This window comes from Boleophthalmus pectinirostris, unplaced genomic scaffold (assembly GCF_026225935.1).
Source record: "Boleophthalmus pectinirostris isolate CB_2022bp ecotype Guang Dong unplaced genomic scaffold, ASM2622593v1 HiC_scaffold_4, whole genome shotgun sequence".
NCBI classification, from domain to species: domain Eukaryota; kingdom Metazoa; phylum Chordata; class Actinopteri; order Gobiiformes; family Gobiidae; genus Boleophthalmus; species Boleophthalmus pectinirostris.
In genome coordinates, this window is record NW_026571353.1 from 29,609,470 (window position 1) to 29,633,116 (window position 23,647).

Genomic DNA, 23,647 nt, shown 5'->3' on the forward strand with positions numbered 1-23,647 from the left:
ATCCCTGATAGTTAGTTATGAAGTATCAGAGAAAAAACTAAACTGACATATTTAAACTCATAGTATGTAACTCTTTATTTAGTATGTAATTATGTAGTTTAGTATGTAATAGACTAGAACGAATGCATGTCCACAAACCTGACTTTTATTTGACCTGGAGAAGTGCCTCCTCCTGCCTGTTTCCATGGAAATGTTGTTCATTTGGCTATAATTGTGAAGGACCATGTCCTAATTTTGTTTGGCCTTGCCTCCACCCACCTCAGATCCGCCCCTCTGATCAGCCTCACCTCGCCGGCTTGATCAGCAGGGGATATAAAAGCCTGGAGCTGCCACAAGAAGAGTGACCAGTGGGTCCACCACTACAGCTACCTTAGTTGTTTATGTTTGTGTTATCCTTATCTGATTTTTGTACACCTTTTTGTACTGTACCACCCCCTAGACACCTGTGGCATGTAACAGTAATCTTGTAGCCTGATTCTTGAGCAGGTTTTACTTCGTTTCACTTTGTAGAAACCGTCTGACCTCGCAGTCTTAGATTTCATTCGCTCGATGCTATGCTGGTACTTTTTATAATTTTCACCAATCGCTGCTATTTGGTCGTGACGTATGTAATGTGCCACTAACAGGGCTAACTGATATTTTAAGCTTTTCCCAAATCCCGTAGGAAGAAGGGCAATAACGTCTTTTCCCTTGATGAAATTCACCAAAACATTGTCTTTGTTACGGCTTTAAATCTTCGATCTCGAGAATTGTTGACAACACTTCTGGGGTTTTTTGCGAACCGTCTATTGCAGGCGTGTCCAAACTATGGCTCGTGGGCTAAATGCGGCCCTCAGACAAACTTTTCTTGGCCCTCAGGCTTTCAGGAGAATTGGCCCAAATTACTTTGCATCATTGAAAAATTTACTTTTTATTGCAAGTTTTTTGAAAATGCAAGTGCAATTATTGCTTATATTTGTACTTTTAGTTATTATAGAATAGAAATATTTACTTTTTGTGTTATATCTATGTTTTTATGTTTTTTATTTATGTTCAATGTATTACTGTCCGAATAAACATTCATTCATTCATTCAAAATCTACCTGGATAAAGCCGATATTTAATATTGAGTGTGTAGTTTTAAGGTTCTTAGCATGAATAAAGACGGCTCATTCTAATGTGTTAAACATGCACATATTTCAATTATTCACTGTACTGAGCACCAGTCTGCAGCCCTCGATCAGCCTCTGCTTCGTCTGTGTTTAGATATGTGGCCCTTGATAAAAAAAAAATGTTTGGACACCCCTGGTCTATTGGTTATGGTTAATAATCTTGCACAGTGTCTTATATAAATGATATAAATATATCTACCTCCACGGAGAATGTCCCGAAGTACGTTTTTTAACTTTGCGTTTCCTTGGATTCATGCAGTGACAAGCCGCTTTCAGATATTACATGCTATTGTTTTAAATTTTCCAATCTAATTACAGGACAGAAGTTTACAAGGTTCACATGCCAACACCGCACCGCCACAGGCAAACTGGCACTGCACATGATTGACAGGGAGGATTATGACGACTTTGTGTTACACCAGCAGGTTCCTACAGGTTCAGTCGCCCAACCTGATGAAGTAGTCCTATTATTTATTGTTACGGGTCATGTGACGCGCCAGTCATGTGACCTGCTCTGGGGAGAACTATAGGAAGTTATCAATGGAGACGCAACAAGGTACGGCTCTCTACTATACTGTGGGATTATAGTGAGGTTGAAACACATGCTATCTTATACGGGCAATTGAAATCGTTTATGTAGTTAATGTTATGCTCATGTTTGTTGCCTTTTAATGGATTTATGTGAAAATATAGTTATTAAACAAGATAGAAAATACAATACAATTTCTTTTGCTTGCTGCCTTTACTACAAGCATAAGGATACAAGATTACTGTCGCTTTATAATGAAGTAAAAACAGATGCTTTACTTGCCGTTTTCTTCACCATTGCGTAAAGATACAAGACCTACTACACGTGTCAGCTTTGCCGTGAAATCTAATCCTGCAGGCTGTTTTGGTGGTTAGAGTAAGGGCTGGGCGATATCACGCTTGTTGCTTCTCGTACTGATCGATTTTGAGTTTTTGATTGAAGATAATTTTGTCTTACTAAAAGAAATTTAAAAGTGTATATATTCTGTGAACATAAATGGTACTATATAAAAAAAAATCTGTCTTCTTTAAATCAAAAATAAGTCAAATTTCTTTCTTCAAAGTCTGACCTTTGCTTCAAACCACGTTTTTCTGACAGAATTTTGGCTCAGGCTTGTAGTGCATTTATTGTTGTTGTTGTTGTTGTTGTGAATAATGACGAATGTTACAAATATGGAGATAGGGAAGTCAAAAGAACATGCAACTACAACGCTTATACCATTCTGTGCTCTAACGTGTGAATGAAAAATAACATTAAGAGTTTAAAGGTCCGAAATTAAACCATCTTAAACCATGTTATAATGTTGTTACCTCCTCAAAAACAGACCTGGAGTTGTGTTTTGTTTCAGTCACACATGCTTGAGTAACCCTGCGTTATTAGTTTGTCTCCATCAAATCATTGTTTCCCAAAGACTGGGTCCCTCAGGTGGGTCACAAGAGATTTTTTGGGGGGTTCGCCTTGTCACGATCTGCATGTAGGTCTGCAATATACATATACATACATCTCTGCTTCTCAATTTTGCCTAAGCAGTTTTCTGTGGGAAACACTGATTACTGTTTTTCCTTGTTTAAAACGTGAGTCCCGTATTTTTCCGACTATAAGGCACACTTAAAATCCCTTCATTTTCTGAATAATTGACAATACGCCTTATAATCCCGTGTGCCATATGTATTAATTCTGGTTGTGCTTACTGACTTTGAACTGATTGTCACACATATAATCCACTGAGTCATGTTCTTTAGTCCGACAGAAGTTGACGGCATCAGCACACAAGGAAAGAGCTTTTTTTTTTTTTAATCGCTTATAGTTTATGCAAATGAGCCATGCGGTTTTAAGTTTTGTTTCTGTAAAAGGAAAACAAATGTGCACAAAGCTTCATTAAACATATTATTACTCAATCTATATTTGAGTCCTCCTCATAGGAAATAAAAAAGTCTCAAGTCTCAAGTGTCGTCCGTTTGTTTCGTTTAATGCGCCGTATAATCCAGTGCACTTTACGTAGGAAAATAGACGAGAGAATTCAACATTACTGATATTGTGCCTTATAGTTCGAAAAATGTGGTAATACTAATTGTTCAGAGAGACACGGTCACTCATTCAACAATAAAATATCCTCATTAATGTTCAGTAATGTTCACAAATTTATTTAGTGATTTACGAATCATGTCTATTGACTTGGGTCGTGAAGAATTGTGACTTTTAAAATATGGGTCCCCAGAAAAAAAAGTTTGGGAAACACTGGGCTACATCTCCAAAGCTCAAAATGCTCTGTTCCACCTTGTGATGTCATGTAGTGGTAGACCAGGACTGAACAGGACTGACACCTGGACTGAGATCAGGACCATACTGGGACTGAAACCAGGACTGAGACCGGGAACAGACAAGGACTAAATCAAACCTATCTAGCAGACCTGGATTAGACCTGGTGTAGTCCTGTTTTAGTCCTGGTCTCAGTCCTGGTCTCTGTCCTGGTCTGGTCCTGGTCGTGGTCTCAGTCATGATCTGGTCCCGGTCTGGTCCTAGTCCCAGTCCTGATCATTCGACAGTCTAGCAGGTGCACCTCCGGGTCAGTCCAAGATTAGTCCAAGATTAGACCTGGTTTAGACCTGGTTTAGTCCTGGTTCAGTCTTATTTCAGTCCTGGTTCACTCTTACTTTAGTCCTGTTCTAATCCTGTTTTAGTCCTGGTTCAATCCTGGTTCAGTTCGGCATCACAGTTATGTTTTTCCCATTATTTGTTAAACACAAAATCAAAAACTGGAAAAACGAATCATTATCTGTTTATTTCATTTTGATTTTGGATACAAATAATGAAGAAAATAAATAATAGTTGTTTTTTCATTTTATTATTTTTGTTTTTATTTTCAAAAACAAATGATACACAGAGATTGAGATTCATTTATAATCCACAAACGCATTGTTATAGAATCATCACATTAATCTCATGGTTTAAAGTCTTTTCAATTTACAGCGTTTGTTATTTTAGTTTGAATTATGGCACCGCTTAGGCCATTATAAAAAAAAAAATAAAAAAAAATCCTTAAGCATTCTGTATAATTATGCTTGCAGAGAAGACGTAGGAGTTTGGGTGTGTCAGCTGATGTAGGTCCAGTAATTACAGGGATATTATTATATTATTATATTATTATATTAATCGTAAACCACAAACACTTCTAAATGAAAGTATTTATTTAGTTAGATAATCTTCTTATGTACTTTGGTTCAACATAACATAATTAAATAGTAAAAGATAACAGAAATTTCTAGGTAAAGCGTCAGGTTACCTAATTGTCTCCATGGAGATGTTACTACCTGGAATGTTCCACAGTATTCCATTAGCACTTAGATAACTTAATCAAGTGAATTACAGGTCTTTTTATAGCTCAGAAATATCTGCCTCTCCACAGATCTGACGTGTAACTTGACCTTGTTGCATCAGTTGGTTGCGTCTTTGGAAATGAATTAATGGAAATGTTCTGTAGAAATTTCCAGGCAAAGCAAAGTCATCTCCATGGAAACAAGCCTCCACCAGAAATGTTACACAGTGCGTCAACAGTTCATTTTTTGAGGAAAAGCTGCACTGTCTGAACGAAGGAGCGCTAGGACGAAATGGGAAGCGACATGTAAACACTATGCATAAATAATGTTGTTTATGTATGTAGCGTATGGGAGAATCTGCATACGACATCAGGGCCGGTAAACTGTCCTTCACAGAGCTGTCCGATTTGATCAAGTCGCTCCTCTGAATTCTGTATGATTTTACTGCACGCTGCAAAATGACCTCCAGTTCTGAGTTGTATTGTAAAGAGAAAACACACAGCAAACCACATCCCGCTTACTGAAACATACCGTATTATTCGGACTATAAGGCACACTTAAAATCCTTTAAAAATCAGTAGTGCATCTTATAATCCAGTGCGCCTTATGTATTAATTCTGGTTGTCCTTACTGACCTCGAACCGATTTTATGTGGTACACGGAGCTCAAAAATCTGTCAAAATGTTTAAGTATGACTTTGGTAAGCTACGAAGCCGCACCACTTTATTGATTGTCGGATCATTTCGCCTACTGTAAGCAGGAGCTTCGCAGAGTCGTGTCCTTTAGTCTGAGAGAAGCTGACCACATCAGCGTACCTGGAGCGAGCTGTTTTTTCAGCGTGTATAGTTTAAGTAAGGTTAGGTTCAACTGCTTTATTTGTACCCGTAGGTACATTTTTTTTGCAGATTTGAGAGGCAGATCCCGCATTTCACATTTCATTCATCCACATTATATCCAATAACACCTATAAAAACACAATTACAAAATAAAGTGTTACAGTGCTCCAGTGCAGAATGTTTTGTACCATAAACAATTAGTTAACTTCATCCATCATGCCTGGCTAAAATCACAACAAATATTAAATATATTAATTAGCCATGTGGTTTTAAGTTTTGTTTCTGTAAAACATAAACAAATGTGCACAAAGCTGTATTAAACACATAATTATTCAATGCATATTTGAGTCCTCCTCGTAGGAAAGAAAAAACTAACTTAAATGATGCACCTACATTCACATTCATAATACACATTCACCAAGACAGGGAGGCAATGCCGGGTGAATTACACCACGATCTGCCAATGGATCGTGGACACCTGGGCTAAAGTACAAGTCTCAAGTGTCGTCAGTTTGTTTCACTTAATGTGCCCTATAATCCGGTGCGCTTTATGTAAGAAAATAGACGAGAAAGTTCAACATTATTGATATTGCGCCTTATAATCCGGTGCGCCTTATAGTCCGAAAAATACGGTAGACTACGCTTTTAATTGGGATCACGGTGGTAAATTTGTACAGGGATTTCCTTATTTTTCTTTAATGTGCCATTTTATTTCCATTCTATTTGTCGTATGTGTTTGACCCAGGTCCGTTGACAGAAATTTGGCGTCCCGGGGCAAGAAGCCTCACATACGCCCCCCTCTAATATAAATTAAAAGGAAGAGGGTCCAATTCGGGTCCCCTAAACCTCTGGGAAACCCTGCCTACTGCCCTGATTTGACCCATCCATCAATGCCAACCTGCCATAGACTCATCTGTAGATCTTGAGCTAGGTTTGGTCAGGATTACCCGGACTATTCACGGTTAAATCTAAGATTAGTTCTAAAAGGTCACAGTAATCCCTGTTTTAAGTGTTTTTTTCAGTCAGTGTCTGTATAGTCTAGTTTTGACAGTTTTTAGACTTGCTTGTCAATCAACATCACTTTATTTGTTATTACTTTGTTTGTTATTGTTATTTGTTTTGTTTTTTATTTGTAACTGCAGGAACATTCCACCATAGAACATCATGTAGAACACACCCAGCACAATGTCACTGCTAAGTGTCACTTGAAAGTTTGTGTAGTTAATTTATGTAAGTAGCTGATAATTTGCATACTATTGAGTGGTTAATCCGGCTCTTACTCTACATAACCTAATTATACGTTACTAATACTTTTCCTCATACAGAAGAGTAAGATATACTTGTTAAAGGTACACTGTGTAACATTTTCGTTGAGGGATTGTCACCTGCCTGTTTCTATTAATATGCCATTGCTAGATTGGAATGTTTCACAGTATGACATTAAACAACTCTACTTTACATTTATTCAACTACAGGTGGTTTTATAGCTCAAAAATACGTAGAAAAAACTTGCATTCTGACACAGGTTTGACTTGTAACTTGATCTGGTTTGCTTTCTGTGAAGATAGAAAGGATTTAATGCCATAGTGTGTAAAGACAAAGCAATAACATCTCCATGGAGAAAAAAGTTGCACCTTTTCTCTTGGACTACAACATCCTTATTACCAAAATCATTTTAGAATTATAAGTCATGTACAAAAAGAGTTCAAAGCTGTTTCCAAATGGCAGCAGAATTAGCTGTTAAAGATGAATCCATGTGTCATTCGTTCATTTGTTTTTCAATATAAAATCAAAAATAAGTAAACAAAAAAAAACTGCTATTTTCTTCATTATTTGTCTCCAAAACCAAAATGAAAAAAATGGATAGTGATTTGTTTTTTCAGTTTTTGATTTTGTGTTTAAATGAAGAACGGGAAAAACGGATAAAGGCCGTTTACTGTTTCTGTGACTTAAACTGTGATGCTGGACTTTTGCGCCAGATATGGACTGAACCAGGACTAAAACAGGACTAAACTGTTTTCAGTCCCAGGTCCCAGTCTCAGTCCCCGGTCTCGTCCCGATCTCAGTTCCGGTCTGGTCCTGGTCTGGTCCCAGTCTCAGTTCTGGTCTGGTCCCAGTCTCAGTCCTGGTCTCAGTCCTGGTATGGTCTCGGTCTCAGTCCCGATCTGGTCCCGGTCTCAGTCCTGGTCTGGTCCCAGTCTCAGTTCTGGTCTGGTCCCGGTCTCAGTCCCGATCTGGTCCCAGTCTCAGTCCCGGTCTGGTCCCCAGTCTCAGTTCTGGTCTGGTCCCAGTCTCAGTCCTGGTCTCAGTCCTGGTCTCGTCCCGGTCTCAGTCCCCTGGTCTGGTCCCCTGGTCCTCAGTCTCAGTTCTGGTCTGGTCCCGGTCTCAGTCCCCTGGTCTCAGTGTCAGTTCTGGTCTGGTCCCAGTCTCAGTCTCGATCTGGTCCCGGTCTCAGTCCTGGTCTGGTCCAGTCTCAGTCTCAGTCCTGGTCTCAGTCCTGGTCTGGTTCCGATCTGGTTCCGGTCTGGTCCCGGCCTGGTTCCGGTCTGGTCCCGGACCTGGTTCAGTCCTGGTCCAGTCTGTATGTGGCACAAAAGTTCGGCATCGCAGTTTAAGTCACGTAAACTGGAAACGGTCATTATCCATTTTTTCCATTCTTCATTTAAACACAAAATCGAAAACTGAAAAAATGAATCGTTACCTGTTTTGTCATTTTGGTTTTGGAGACAAATAATGAAGAAAACAGCAGTTTTTTTTTTCATTTTCTTATGTTTTGTTTTATATTGAGAAATGAATGAACGAATGATACATGGAGTAAGTATTGTGTAACTTTTTAGCATTAAACTTGTCTTCTATCACAGGTGTTATTGTCTTTAAAAAAAAACATTTATTCTAACTATAAGTGGAGTCGCCTCTTCACAGATATGACCTGTACTCTGACCTCGTGCTGCCACCTGCCTATCTCCATATAGATAAGTTTAATCAATGCCATACTGTGGAACATTCCAGACTAAGAATAGCATCTCTATGGACACGAGAAGCAGGTGTGCAACGCAAGCAACCCGCCCCCAGAAAAGTTACACAAAATTTAATAAACCTTGAATAAACACCAATAAACGCCAAATGAACTTATTACAAATATGCAAATTAGCAGCTAGTTAATTATTGATATGTTAATAAGTGTACTGTAAAATAAATTGTGGTTGCCATGGTTGCCCAGCTCCCGTAGTTTAAACACGGAGGCAGGAGCAGGTGTAGGTTAAGAGTTATTAGGACAGGTAAATAGAGGACGCTTGTGTAACTGTGCTGATAATTCACTGACCTTTAGCGATCGCAGGCTAATGCATTAGAATAGGCCCTTGTGACCACACACATAAACATGGTGTTTCTGAGAGGAGCTGCGTGTTCCAGAAGGAGGTGTATATTTAGAGATGAGGTTTGTGTACGGGGCAGTGTTCCATGGCTTTGTGCGCGCTGGGTCGGAAAAAGGTTAGAAGGGGAAACTAAAAAAAGCTCAAATCTGATAATCCAGGTAGTATTTCTGGTTCGCTTGTTCGTAAATAGCCTATAACTCTGCATGAGCGTGTGTTGTTGTTGTTGTGTTGTTTTGCAAGGCACTTTCTCAGCATTGCACACTCCAATATAGAAAGGGAATAAACAAAAACAAAAAAACAGCCCGTACTTCCTTCTAATTAACAGACTCACACAATGGCTGCAGATTAACAATGAAATCAATTTGTTTTATGGCCACTTACTCACAATATCATGATTTAATTGGGAACATTGTCTGTCATTAACACTATAACAAAGATTCGCAATTTGTAGTGTCAAAAATAGATGCCCAGATACTCTAACTAGGATTTCAAAGAGATACTTAGAAAATCAGAAATTGAGCAAAATTAGATCATCATATTTTCGCACAAGCCCAAAAAATGCCTAATGAAGAAGAAAAACATATAAGTCACACTTTTTGGGGGAAATTTATTTTATAAAATTAGAGACCAGGAACTGTTATTTCATATCGAAAGTTATATACTTGCCTTTCAATATGAATATGAAGCAAGTAATAACTATAGAATAGAGAACAACAGGCTGTTAATGTCACATATGAACAGGTGTTCAGATAAACTATAACATAAACAACAGAACAGAACAAGTTTACCAAACTCTCCCAAACTCTCCCATCTCACTCCAAATCACCTAATCCATTGATCATCCACTTCTGGGCAACTCCGCGACCTCTGGAGGTAAACGGAGAGACTCTTCCTCTTCTGCATAGCTGTCGTCATTAGTTCTAGTTACAATTATTCTGTCCTTTCTGAATCCCGACAGGATGGTTTCCGTTGTCACTGAAGTCCAGGCTTTGTCGATCCACCCACTGACTTCCAGGAAAGTTGAATGGTGCACCTTCCCGGTTGTCATAAGTTTCTCGCTCACTCCAAACTTTCTTTCTGCTGCTCAATTACCGTTTTCAGCTGCAGATTTCACTACTTGATTACAGGATGATAGGGCACTTCTGTTCAGTCTTCTCAATTGTCTTTATAAGTTTGTTTAAATTTAAAGTGGTACAAAAGTAATGGTGTGATCGACTGACATGATACAGACAGAACAATGGTTCTTTCTGCAGGAGACATGCGCAGTAGAAATAAGTAACAGTGGTACAAGAGTAATAGGAGTAGCAGATACTGACACACAAGCCTAGAGCGCCCTCTTGAGGCTGTCATTGTGAAAACTTTAATATATAAGTCGCACTAGAATATAAGTCGCAGGACCACCCAAACCATGAAAAAAGTGCAAATTATAGTCTGAAAAATACGTTAAATATATATATATTTTTTTTAAATATTGGAACAGAAGTATAAGGACACATGGTAACATTAAAGAAAAAAAAAAAAACATTCTCTTATTATATTAAAAATAATAATAATAACAACCTCTTTCATTTAGAGCCACATTTATTTCTTAAATTAAATTAAAATTAAAGCATGTTTTCTGGCAATGTTTGTGGCACAGAAAACACAGGCTCTTATTCTGAACAGGCCCCATCTGCTTTTCTCCACAGAAATGTTGTTCCTTTCCACAGTAACACATAAAACATATTTATCTCCATGGACAATGTTTGAGGTTTTAACTTACCATTTCCATTAATAATACCTGTGACTTGGCACCTGCAGAAAGTTACATATTGTACCTTTAGTTTATGAGTGGATCCAAAGCCAGCAATTTAAATTTTAAGATAGTAAACATTCATTTATCAGAATTAATTTAGGTGAAAAACAACATTTCAGCATCTTTTTATGTACCCATTTTTAATAATGAAACCCTCCCTTTACTGCGCTCGGAAGTTGTTACATCCTCATTTGAGTTTTATGTCATGCAAAAGTAGGAAAACCCAAATTAGCTCAAACTTTTAATGAGCTTTGCACAGGTACACAGTGGAATGAGCTGACGTGACATTTTTGCGGTGAGGAAATGTCACGTTTGGCTTGTTTTCCGCTTTAAACCTGCTCCTGATGAACTTTTGTGTGTCTTTTTCCAGAGGAGCCAGACACCATGCAGCACAATGACTTCAGCCTGGAGCCTCACACTATGGAGGAGGTGAGTGGTCTCTGTGGTCTGTCTCTGGATGTCATGAAACTGTCTCATTCTCCACATTAATACACGCAAAAACCAGGCAGTGTGCCAAATAAGGTGACATTTACCGCGGCTGTGGTGGTATGGGTCATGTGCATTCATACTAATTAAGCCAAAATGTAGTAGGAATGATAAAAGGACAGTTGCCATAGCGTTCAGTTTGACAGCGTGCTTGGGTTTTTCTAATTTAAAACTATAGAGTATAAAAGTGGACTAAGGGAATGTGACGTCGCCGTGTTTTGTTGCAATGAAGCTCATCGAGGCCAGCAGTTATAGCTCTAATCTGCAAAAAGGAACCATATTTGGAAATCCGAGCGTGAAACCAAAGAGCGATACTGTTGAAGATGCACGCCCTAGCTCAGCAACGAGACCATCAATCAACATGTTGCTACCACTAACAGAAGCGATCTTGGGGAAAGCAGGCACCGAATTGTGTGTTATAAATGTTTATATCTTGGTTTAGGATGTGTGTAAAATCCCTCAGTCTTCTGGGTAGAATCCATGGCAAAAGGAGAAATTCAGTTTGTCATTTTGGTCTTCAAATGTTCATATTAACCCACTCTACATGATCCTAGTGTTTTTATGTTGCAGTTTTGTCCCTAAAGAAAGATGGCAAAAGAAGAAATTTAATTTGTCAACTGGACAAAAGTTTATTTGGTCAAATACATTTCGCAGCTTCTTCAGTTCTGATCAGACACTGGTGGACACTTCCTTATATCTGCCTGAAGGGAAGAGCTAACTACACTGAAACTACTCGGAAACTAACACATCTACTTGTTTACACTTTCTGTTAGTTAGCTCAGCCTATGCCATGTTGCTTTAGGACAAAACTGCAACATAAAAACACCAGGATCATGTAGAGTGGGTTAATATGAACATTTGAAGACCAAAATGACAAAACTGAATTTCTCCTTTTGCCATGGATTCTACCCGGACGACTGAGGGATTTTACACACATCCTAAACCAAGATACATAACATAAAAACACCAGGATCATGTAGAGCGGGTTAATATGAATATTTTAAGACCAAAATGACGAGGTTCACAGCAGCAGTTACACAGAGAGGGGCAAAAATTTGTTTACAGAAAGTGCATTAAAACTACAGCTTGAAGGAACTATTCGATTTAAAACTAAATATTATATCTTCCAAATGGGAAAAAATCCTCAAAATACTGCATACAACAGGAAGCTGAAACCTATGAATAGGTTTAGATTTAAAGTAGTAAAATTTGGCACAGTGTTTATTCACATTTTAAAATCTTTGCGTATATTTCAACTGGAAAGGGCGGTTGCAAAGAATGACAGTACTGTGTTAATTTGTTGTTTTAAAGGCTGCTTGTCAGAGCGCGCTGGGACAGGGGTGGAGCACAGAAATGAAAACGGCTGTGGACCTGACAATAAAAACAGTTGCATTAGACCTGATGAAATTTTCAGTGTTACACCAGTCTGTGTCCCAGATTTAAATGAAGTGTTCTTGGTAAAACAGGTGTAGCATGAAAAGTGTATAGGCCCATGACTTATAATGGTAATTATAATAATTTTAGATGTAATGGTGCATTACATCTAAAATACACCAGAATATTAGTTTGATTTTTAGCCAGTTTCATTTCATGGAAACCGTCTGACCTCGCAGCATTAGGATTAGTTTGCTCGATGGTAGGCGAGTACTTTTTTATTTAACCAAACGCTGCTATTTGGTCGTGATGTATGTAATGCGCCAAATCCCGTAGGAAGAAGGGCAATAACGTCTTTCCCCTTGATAAAATTCACCAAACATTCTCTTTGTTCTGACTTTAAATCGATCATCCATCTCGACCACTTTGTTTACTGTTGTGCTGAAAAACAAAAGGGACCCAGACAGGTGCTTGAGTTTGACGTCATTGCTTCACAGCTCTTTACTGATTGGCCAGTGCAGGGTCTACAACTTCTTAGTCTAGTGTATTCTGATTCCTGACCTAGTCACTGGAGAGAAATAAAATTAAGCGGAGGCACTAGGTGGCCCTAGCCTGGCTACCAGAATATAGCAAATATGATGTAATTTACCAAAAAAAAAAAATCCTGGGAGAGGACAACCACATTTACATATTAAATTACCTCAGAAAACATTGCTCCTAGATTTCAAATATCCATGGGTCATATTTCATTTTTGTGCACAGAAGCTTAGACTACGCTTACACTCAAACGAATCCGCGTATCACTGTGTCACCGTATCATAAACAGTCTTTGTCCAGACAAGTTTCCCTATCCACACATATTTGAGCATATTTGTTTACGTTTTACAGAAACAAAATTTAAAACTGCATGGCTAATTTGCATAAACTGAGCTCATAAAACAGTTTGTAATTGTGCGCTGATGGGGTTCAGCTTCTGTCGGACTAAAGGACACGACTCAGTGGATTATGTGTGTTCTTTCTGTGACAGAGGGGTGTTCTGCTGATGGTGAGTCTGTTCTGTGCTTCTGTCGCGTTGGAGATGATTCATGTTAAACTTTTCAGAAATTGTACATCTGCAGGTCAAACGCATAAACCATATATATGAATGGACATATATTCTAGCCTCTTAGTGTTTTGGCGGTGAATTACTTCACGGTGCATAAACCTACATCAGCGTATCAGCGTTTTCAGGCGTCCACACAGTGCCGGATCAGATTCGTACTCAGATGAATTCGTGGGAGCTGACGGCACCACATCGTTCCGTCCTTGGAACTGTTTTCAATCGGATTAGTGTGGACGAACACTGCATCCACAACGAAAACGACTCGAATACGTACTAGTGTGGATGGGGGCTTAATTAATACATACCACCATGTACCGTTAAGTTTGTCCCCCCTACCTGGTGCCCCCATGGAAAAAAAATAGATCCGGCCCTGCTGTGAGAGTGACGGAAAACTATGATAATAAATGCTGTGCTACGGTGAGAAGCTTGACAAGCTTGTAAATCGAAATATAAATTCAAACTATTATTCTGATTTATGTGGCATTTATTTTCCCACCATACTGCACCTTGACAGATTTTCCTTGTTGTGCACTATCTCGCGCCATTATCTTTTCCAAACCCAAACCAAATAATTGATTCAGTGCTCCTTCAGCCCGTCCCACCCACACACTGAATCTCTCCATATTCATGCTTGCATCCTCATTTAGTCCCACCTGACATTGCTGGAGGTGGGACGCTCGCGGAGACCATCACGGGATAGGTCAAAGCCGCTCATGTGTTTGTATGGAAATATTCAATCATCCTGACCAGTGCTGACCCCTTGTGGAGGGGCAGACACCAGTATATACCAGAGTCTGACAGGAAATCTATTTCATATGCATTTACAGAAGGGGGAGGAGGAGGAGGCTTATCTCGTGAGGTTTTGAGGTAACATACGTGAAGCTGCAACCGGGGTAATGGGCTCGGTTTGCGTCACTACTTCCTTTTTGCAGAGCTGTGCTAAAATGAATAAATATTTACGATTATATCTATAATATATAAAGAACTTATGGGTTTGGATGTTCACTCAACAGTCAAGATTAGACGAACCTGGGAACAGGAATTAGGAATATTTTTCTCAGACCAACAGTGGGATAGGGCAATATCTACTGTCCGTTCTAGTGCACCCAGTGCTAGGTTGCAGCTTATTCAATTTAAAGTATTATACAGAGTTCATTATTCAAAATCTCGCTTATCAGAAATTTACCCACAGGTTACTGACCAATGTGAGAGATGTCATGCCAGCCCATGTAACTTGAGTCACATGTTCTTTTTGTGTCCAAAATTACTTAATTACTGGAGACAATATGCTGAAATACTTTCTAACGCTTTACAAGTTAAAGTTGACCTTAACCCATTTTTAGCTATATTTGGTATCCCAGTTAATACCTTACTAACTGACAGTACTCATTTCAAAATACTCGCCTTTACTTCACTCATAGCCCGACGTAATATTTTGCTTCTCTGGAAATCTGCTGCAGTTCCTTTAATATCTCAGTGGTTTCGTGATGTCTTAGGATTTCTTAAATTAGAAAAGATTAGTATTGCAACCAAGAGCAATGAAGAAAGTTTTGAACAGACATGGGGTTTGTTTATGGAATACTGTAAATCTTTAAAAATTCTGCCTTTAGACTAATAGGCTGATCCTCCCCCACCCTACTGTCTTCTTTTCTCTCTCTCTCTTCCTCTCTCTTTTTACTCTTTTTTTTAAAATATATTTTATTTTATAACTTTTTATTTTATTTATTTATTTATTTATTATTATTATTTTTTTTATTTATTTATTTTTTCACCATCATAATTATTATTATCTTTTTGATTGTTTGCCTTTGCTTCATTTTTGATAATATTTAGATTTGGTATTTATTAGTAAGATGGTGTTTTCCCTTTGGAAATAAGAAAAATATAAAAGGAAAAATAATTGTGATTTGTAAATCTTGTATGAGTATATTGTGATTCCTTAATAAAAATATTTATAAAAAAAAAAAAAAAAAGAATAAATATTTAAAGAGCTCATATTACCCTATTTTCTGATCTAAAGTGTGTTATAATGTTGTTTCCTCATCAACAAGATACACTTTGTTTCATTCGCAAATGTTTAACACACAAAACCTGCATATTTACGCTGATTTCACTTCTATTTTGTGATGTCACGTGGTAATACAGGAAGTGCTCCACTGTGTTTTTAACTCTGTAGAGCTTTACTAGAATCGTATGGGTAATTTCAGTCTCAGAATTGCCAATCTCTACTGAACAAATGGGAAAAGTAGCTTGACTTGACTTGAAAGTATACAGCTTCATGACATCACAAGGTGGAACACAGCATGGGGTTCCCACTCTTTTTCACTGACAAAATTTCAAAACTTTTCTAATTTTCTGAATTTTCCATGACTTTGCGGCATCTATGTGTAGAATTGAGAATGCTTTTAGGGCTAAATATGAAATGTTAACCCTTTACACTCACCTAATGCAGAGGCGGTGCTACCATTAGTTAAGAGTAGGCAGCCACCTTGGGCCCCCGAACCTGGAGGGGCCCCAACCAATTGCCCTCAGTGGCACTGATGGTCGAGGCCTCAGAGGAATTTGAATTTCTCTCAATATGACAATAAATGAGAGTAGTTTACTTTTTAACAAGAAAACACTGTCAAAATATTATCTGATTTTCAAATCTGTTTTAACTGTCAAAGCATTCCCCCCTTTCAAGTTAGAATGGACTAGTCAGCTTGACCCTGATTTAACATAATCATAATCATATGTAATGGATGTAAACAAAAAAGTAATTGTACTAGCAAAAACATAAAACTACTTTCAACTCTGGTTATCTAGTTGGCGACCGAACTAATAAGACAAGTTTCTAATCCACCATAATTCAAATAAAGATGTGTGTGTCTCAAGAACAATGGGAAAAAATAGACAAAACATATTAAAGAAAAAACAAAACAAAAAAAACAAAAAACAGTGCATTATAGTGAGGGCGCCATACTCAAGTTCACCTGGGGCCCCCAAATTGCTAACTCCTCCACTCACCTTATGGTTTGGTGTTATAGTTTTTTAACATTCAAAATACTGTCAGTGCATTTATTGTCGACTTTTTTAAACAAAAGGCACATGCGTTCAGAAGTAATCACAATAGCCTAATGAAAACTTAACGCTGAGGTTATGTGAAAGAGATACTAAAATTCCATGATTTTTCCAAAAGTTTAATTGAATTTACAAAATTCCATGACATTTGAAATTTCCACAACTTTTCCAGGATTTCCATGACCGTGAGAACCCTGAGAACATTTTCACCTTTGAAGATGAAGACAGACTAATAATGCTGGATTACTCAAACACGTGTGAAGAAAACAAAACAGAACTCCAGGTATGTTGAGGTAACAACGTTAAAGCTCACAGGAGTCAATTTTGTGCAATATAGGACATTTAAAAATAAGGCAGTGGACTGGGAGCTGTGGGTGGACGTCTCTGGCAATATGTTAAAAAGTACACAAATAAAATGAATACTTCAGTGGAGGATGCGTGAGAGATATTTGTATCTCAAGGCTCTAACTCTAATGCTAATTTTGAGGCATTATAAATATTACAACAACACTACAAACTGAAGTACTCTACATTTAAAATAATTTGGTAGTCTTTATTTTAATTAATTTGAATCATAACAGGTTGTTCATTTTATGTTATTTGATTTTAATTAAAGTCCTTGTTAGCTGTGCACAGAGCCTGTTTTGGACGGGACAAGATTTGATTAAATGTTTTCATGTATCTTTATTTATACAGGGAGAGCCCAATGACGGTGCCAGCGTAAGTGCTGTGTCAATACAACCAAAACAAACAAACACCCAATATTGCCAATCCAAACTAAACAAATAACTGCATGCCACAAGATTTTGCCAGATAAAATTGTTGCCTGGCAAGTCCAGAATGATATCTTGTGTTTTATTTATACAGAGGAATATCAGCCTGGACACCGCTCCCTCTGCTGTGCCCACAGACTGTTTAAAGACGTGGACCAAAAGAGTCTGACGTCACCTATAGAGTTCAGCTCCAGTCAAATGAAGCTCATGGTGTTGGCGGTTATAGGAGCGAATTTGGAGTTGAATTCCATATTAGGAGTAGGAATTGATTTACGGACAAAAATAGCTAAATGAAAACACCAGGATCATGTGGAGCAGGTTAATACGAACATTTTAAGACCAAAATGACGAGGCTCAGCAGCAGTTACAGACAGAGGGGAGATAATTTTTCAATGTAAAGTCAATTAGAGATGGAGAACTAGAGTTAGTGGCCAGTGGGTTAGCTGTGTCCATTCGTATCAAGCCCTGGGGCCTCAAAATGGCCACCCATTCAAGTCATTGGGCCCAGCTCAATGGCGCACGTGATCTCTTTGACCATCAGAGAGGAGACAGACCGGTGCAGAGCGGAGTGGGCACTAATGATTATAAAGCGTTTTTTAATACAACTGAAGGATTTTGAGCTGAGAAAAAGTTTATGATCTAAAAATAGTTAAAAATCACCACAAAATCCGACATTTTTGAAAGTTGTAGGTGTCTTGTCAGTCGAACACGAGCAGTTTGTGATTATTTTGCGCTCTATGAGAAAAAACCTTTCTCAGCAGGAGGGATTTTTTCGCTGAAGTACCAGTGAGTGTCCACTACGTCAACTGGAGGCAGCTACAGGCAGCAATAGCCTATCCAGTTATTTTAATAGATCCATGATTCGTATACACAGTCTGTGGTGGTGCCAAAATCAGATTTAGACAGCACTGTGGTATTTTAAAATCAAGTTTTTATCATTTGCTGCTTTTATCTAAAGTCAAACCTTTTTGATCTTTTAAACTTTTTGAACAGGTCATGCACGCTTTTATTTCATCACTACTGTAACGCACTTTACATCTCTCAAAACACACTTTACCAACTACAGTTAGTCTAAAATTCTGCAGCGCGACTTTTAGCAGGAACAAAATAGGAGAGAGCACATAACCCCAATCCTTGCGTCTTTGCACTGACTTCCTGTTAATTTCAGAATTGATTTTAAGATTTTCGTGTTTGTTTTTAAAGCTTTGAATAGACTGGCCCCACAGTATGTCTTGGACCTCATCCAAATTTATACCCCAGCGCTCTCTGAGGTCCGAGGGCCGGCTCCAGCTCTTGGTGCCTAAGACGAGACTTAAAACCAGGGGGGACAGGACCTTCTCTGTGGTTGGCCCTAAACTCTGGAACGCTCTGCCCCCCCCCCATGTCCAAACAGCCCTCACAGTGGAGAGTTTTAAGTCTCGTCTTAAAACCCACTTTTATTCTCTGGCTAGTTTTATTATTATAAGACTAGTATGATTAAATCTGAGAGTTTATTTTTATCATTTTATTATTGTTGTTATTATGTACTTGTGCAGCACTTTGGAAACTGTTTGTTTGTGACATGTGCTATAGAAATAAAGTGGCCTGGATTGGATTGGATTACTGTGCAATCAGATTTGTTTATTTGAGTGATGCGTGTGAAACAAAGGAGCTCATTGGTCATTTATCATTTATAACAAAATCACATTTCTCACCTCAAATTAACAGTGTAGTACTTTGCTCATTGAGAAGAACTGACTACGTTTTTCAGTACCATAGTGTTAGATCGGGACGCTACTGTCCAAACCCAATAATAGAGTCTAGCTGCAGAGCTCCACCCAGACGACCCTACCCCCACAGACCTCCACCAGGATGCACCTCCTCCCACATGCCACGACTTTTCATTAGTTTACTTTATAAATGACTTAATTACACTTTCTATCAGTTGTTGCCTTAGTTCAATATCTATTAAATGTGATTAAATCTGATAAAGCTCATTTAAAATGGTTTAGAGTGAACCACTCCACAGACATTTAATCAGCAATAGATTTTATTTCTACTTTGAAATGAACTTGCTCCGTGTTGTCGCTGCTCTACTCTGTTGTAACAAACAAAACACAGATATTTAACTGTCAGCATGGGCGTTTTAGATGTGCAGTAGTTTGTCAGTGAATGTGTTGCCCTTAGAGATGCACGGATTGCGGTTACAACCGCGGTATCCGCGGTTAATCCGCGGGTCGGGTGGATGACGTGACGAAAAATTATATTTTAATTAAATTCGGGCGGGTGGCGGTTTAACTACTGAAAAAAAAAAAAAAAAAAAATAAAAAAGTTATTGTTAGTATTGTTACCTACATCTGAAAAGACGAGTCTCATTGTCTATGCTTGTAGTATGAAGTGTACGTCATATCCTTAATTAGCCCATTTGACCTCGTGTTTATGTTCTGAAGGTTAAGGTTGTGTCGGGTTATTGATGCCTAAGGTTTACGAGGCACATATTATATGCAGTTTATTTTATTATTTCTAATTTATTTCAGCTGTTTGCCAACACGTAAGTGGCTATAGGGCCATATTTATTTAGTTATGCATTATTTTTTATTTTTTTTCGATATCAGATATATTTTAAAACACGCAGACATTATAGCGTAGACTGCCACTCGGGGTATTTTAAAACTTAAAGAAAGACCGATGGAGTGAGGCTATGACTTTGAAATAACATCGGGCAATGGCAGAACAACATCCAACACGAAGGCAAGAAGGTTCAAAAAACAGCCTAGTTGGAAAACGTTGTCAGTTAATTAGCTGCGCAAGAAAACCAGGTAAGTTTGGGGTTGTTACGGACAATTAACTGTGTCGGCGGCAAGGGGGGGCATTTGAGGGCCGTGCCCCCCCTAGCGGCCACTGGTGCCCACCCCCCAACAGGCCGTTATTATTACTATTTTAAAATGATTTTGATTGGCGCATTTCACTTCGGGCTGAGGACAAACTTTACTGTGACATCAATGACGTCACAGTCTCTGTTTATTTAGTGTAGTGTGATTGGACAACTGTCCTGTCACTCACGTCACGTCACGTCAACCTGCTGCGTCAACTCGTAGCAGCTCCACGATTAGCGGCAGCTGCTACTTTAGCCTAAAGCTCCACACAGGAAATGACGAGAACAGAGTCAAAGACACACGGACAGACCCGCCGCCGACCCGGGACTGTCGCCGCCGGGACCCGGACTGTCGCCGCCGGGACCCGGGACTGTCGCCGCCGGGACCCGGGACTGTCGCCGCCGGGACCCGGGACTGTCGCCGCTGGGACTCTCGCTGCCGCCGCCGGGGCCAGGGCAGTCGCTCGCTGCTCTATCCGCCTTTGCCCGCTCGTTTCTGGGTGTAAAAGTTTGACCTGAGCATAGCGCGCAGAGGCATAATTCTACCTGGTGTCCTGGTGCTGATATGGACTGACCGTAACTTTCAGATTTAAGTGGGAAGTGGGATTAAGACTAATTTTACAACCATCTTGTGCACTCGGCTCCCGGACCTCGAGTCACGGACCAGACTGGACCAGGATTTGGACCAGTTTCATCTCTTCATATTGGACAATAGACTTTTGGAAACAGAACCAGTGGGACAGTGGATAGAGGAAACATTCTGCTTCAGTCTCTGGAGAAGGTAAGAGGCTGGTTTTCATTAGTTTGCGGCAAATCTGAACTTGGAGCCTCACAGGTAAATAGTGTTATAGTGTTAATAGTTAAATAGTGTTATAGTGTTAATAGTTAAATAGTGTTATAGTGTTAATAGTTAAATAGTGTTATAGTGTTAATAGTTAAATAGTGTTATAGTGTTTATAGTATAGTTAATAGTTAAATAGTGTTATAGTTAATAGTTAAATAGTGTTATAGTGTTAATAGTTAATAGTGCGTAAATGAGCTGGTGGGTGCGATGGAGCTGCTCTGGTTGTTCTGTCGTGTGCTGTAGGAGCGGCATCTGTGTTCATGTCTCTTATTGTAGTTTTGTTGACGTTGTTGGGTCTGGGTGTGAGCGGTGTGTTACGTTGTGTTACGTTGTGTTGTTGCATAAAGTTTGTGCTTGGCTGTTCATTGTGCTCTGATCGATACTGTTCAGCCAATACTAACCAAAATGTCTGTTTCTGGTATTTGTTATAATACTACAGCCTATATATATAATACATATATTATTCATAATATATATTTATAATTTTGCCCTTGGTGCCCCTCCCAAAAATTATACCATCAGCCGCCACTGGTCCTGGTTTAGTCCTGGTTTAGTCCTGGTTTAGTCCTGGTTTAGTCCTGGTTTAGTCCTGGTTTAGTCCCGGTCCCTCAAGTCTCAGGTCTCTATAGGACAGGACTGGACGGCGACTCGTGTACCACGTTCACTACAGCCCTGGTGCTGTCCGATGCGTGGCTATTTCTAGTTCAGAGGTGTTTTTGACGAGAGGCTGTTGTTTAATGTTTACAACCAGTGGCAGGACTTATTGTTTTTTAATAAACCTCAACCTTTTATTATTGTCTTGTGTGCGTATCGTCTACCACACAGCCTCAACAACTATTGCAGCTAATAATAATAATAATAATAATAATAATAATAATAATAATAATAATCTTAATATAATAATGATTATAATAACAACACATAATTAGCCTAATACTGTTAAAGAAAAACGTGTTTGATAGCATGTCTGCTGTGTATGACTCCACCGCGTTAAAATATTTCTCAAATGGCAGTGCGCCCCCTGCTGGTGACCCACGCCCCTCCAGTAGATTTGATATGATCTGTAATGGTGGACGTTAGGGAAAGGGGTTTGGGCTTTATATAAATGGACAGTCACTGCAAAAAACAAAAATCTAGCCAAGTTAAGATGATTTGAATTAAGAAAGTGTTTATCATGATTTGAGTAAATTTCACTTGACAAGTCAAATTATTTACCAGTGAAATGAGATTTTTCGTACTTAAAATATGAAATTACGTCTTGCTACACTAAAAAAAAGAAAAAACAACAACTTTTTGCACTTACAATAAGAAACAAAATTGAATTGTTGCTTGAATGAATAAAAACACACCTGTTCCACTGGTAGATAATTTTACTAGTCAAGTTGAATCTACTCAAATAAAGTAAAAGTGTTCTTAATTTAAGTCACTTTAACTTATCTAGATATAGCTTTTTTCCCAGTGCAGCTAACGATCTAGCAGTCGTGTTCCAAATAGGAAGTTCGTATGCCGGAGCTTCCGACTCCACCTAATCCCTAGCTCCCGTTGACTTACATTAGAATATTGTCGCCCCTCTCTCTGTAACTGCTGCTGTGAGCCTCGTCATTTTGGTCTTAAAATGTTCAAATTAACCCACTCTGCATGATCCTGTTTTGTTTTATCACTGTTTTGTCCATCTGGTTGCTATTTGGTTACTTTCCGTCCTGTGGGTGGAGATGAATCACGTGAAGGTCGTCCTGGTGAAGGTTTGTGGGTTGGGTCCTCTGGGTGAAGGTCTGCAGCAGATCAATCACAAACTCGACGCACTCACTCCCTGCATGTCTGAGTCCAAACTGACCCAGAGCCACACACATCGCGTTCAGTAAATATTTTTTCTACATATTGAGTTTTATTGTGAGAATAAGTACACTCTGATAGGACTCATGCACGTACTCTGTAGTGGACCAAACAGAAAGCTAAAGACAAGGTATAAAAAAAAGTTTACATTTAATAAAGTCAAAAAAGAGATAATTTAACAAAGGCTCAAATTAGGTAAATCATGAACAAAAAAAAAACGGGCCCAACTGGGGTAACTTAAATCAAACTGAACAGAATTAAACTAACCCAACCAGACAAAGGAACAGGGGTTTTTAAACACCTGAGGCCCAACTAAAACTGAACACAAGAGGGGATGATTACACTAAATAATTAACTAAAACTACTAACTTAATTAAAGTAACAAGAAGGCAAATAAGTATAATACAGAAAATAATAAGTGATGACAAAGTGACCTTAACGCAAACTCAACAAACTTAATAAAACTAATTAAATAGTGTGTTCTGTGTTCGCAAGCCTTCCTTCTCCACACAGCTTTGAGTGTATTTGTTTACTTTTTACAGAAACGAAACTTAAAACCACATGGTTAATTTGCATAAAGTCAGCGCTCAAAAAACAGCTCGTTATTGTGCGCTGATGCGGTTCAGCTTCTGTCGGACTAAAGGACACGACTCAGTGGAATATGAGTGTTCTTTCTGTGACAGAGGGGTGTTCTGCTGATGGTGAGTCTGTTCTGTGCTTCCATTGCGTTGGAGATAGTTCATGTAAAACTTTTCAGAGATTATACGTCTGCAGGTCATACGCATAGACTGTATATAAATGGACATATATTCTAGCCTCT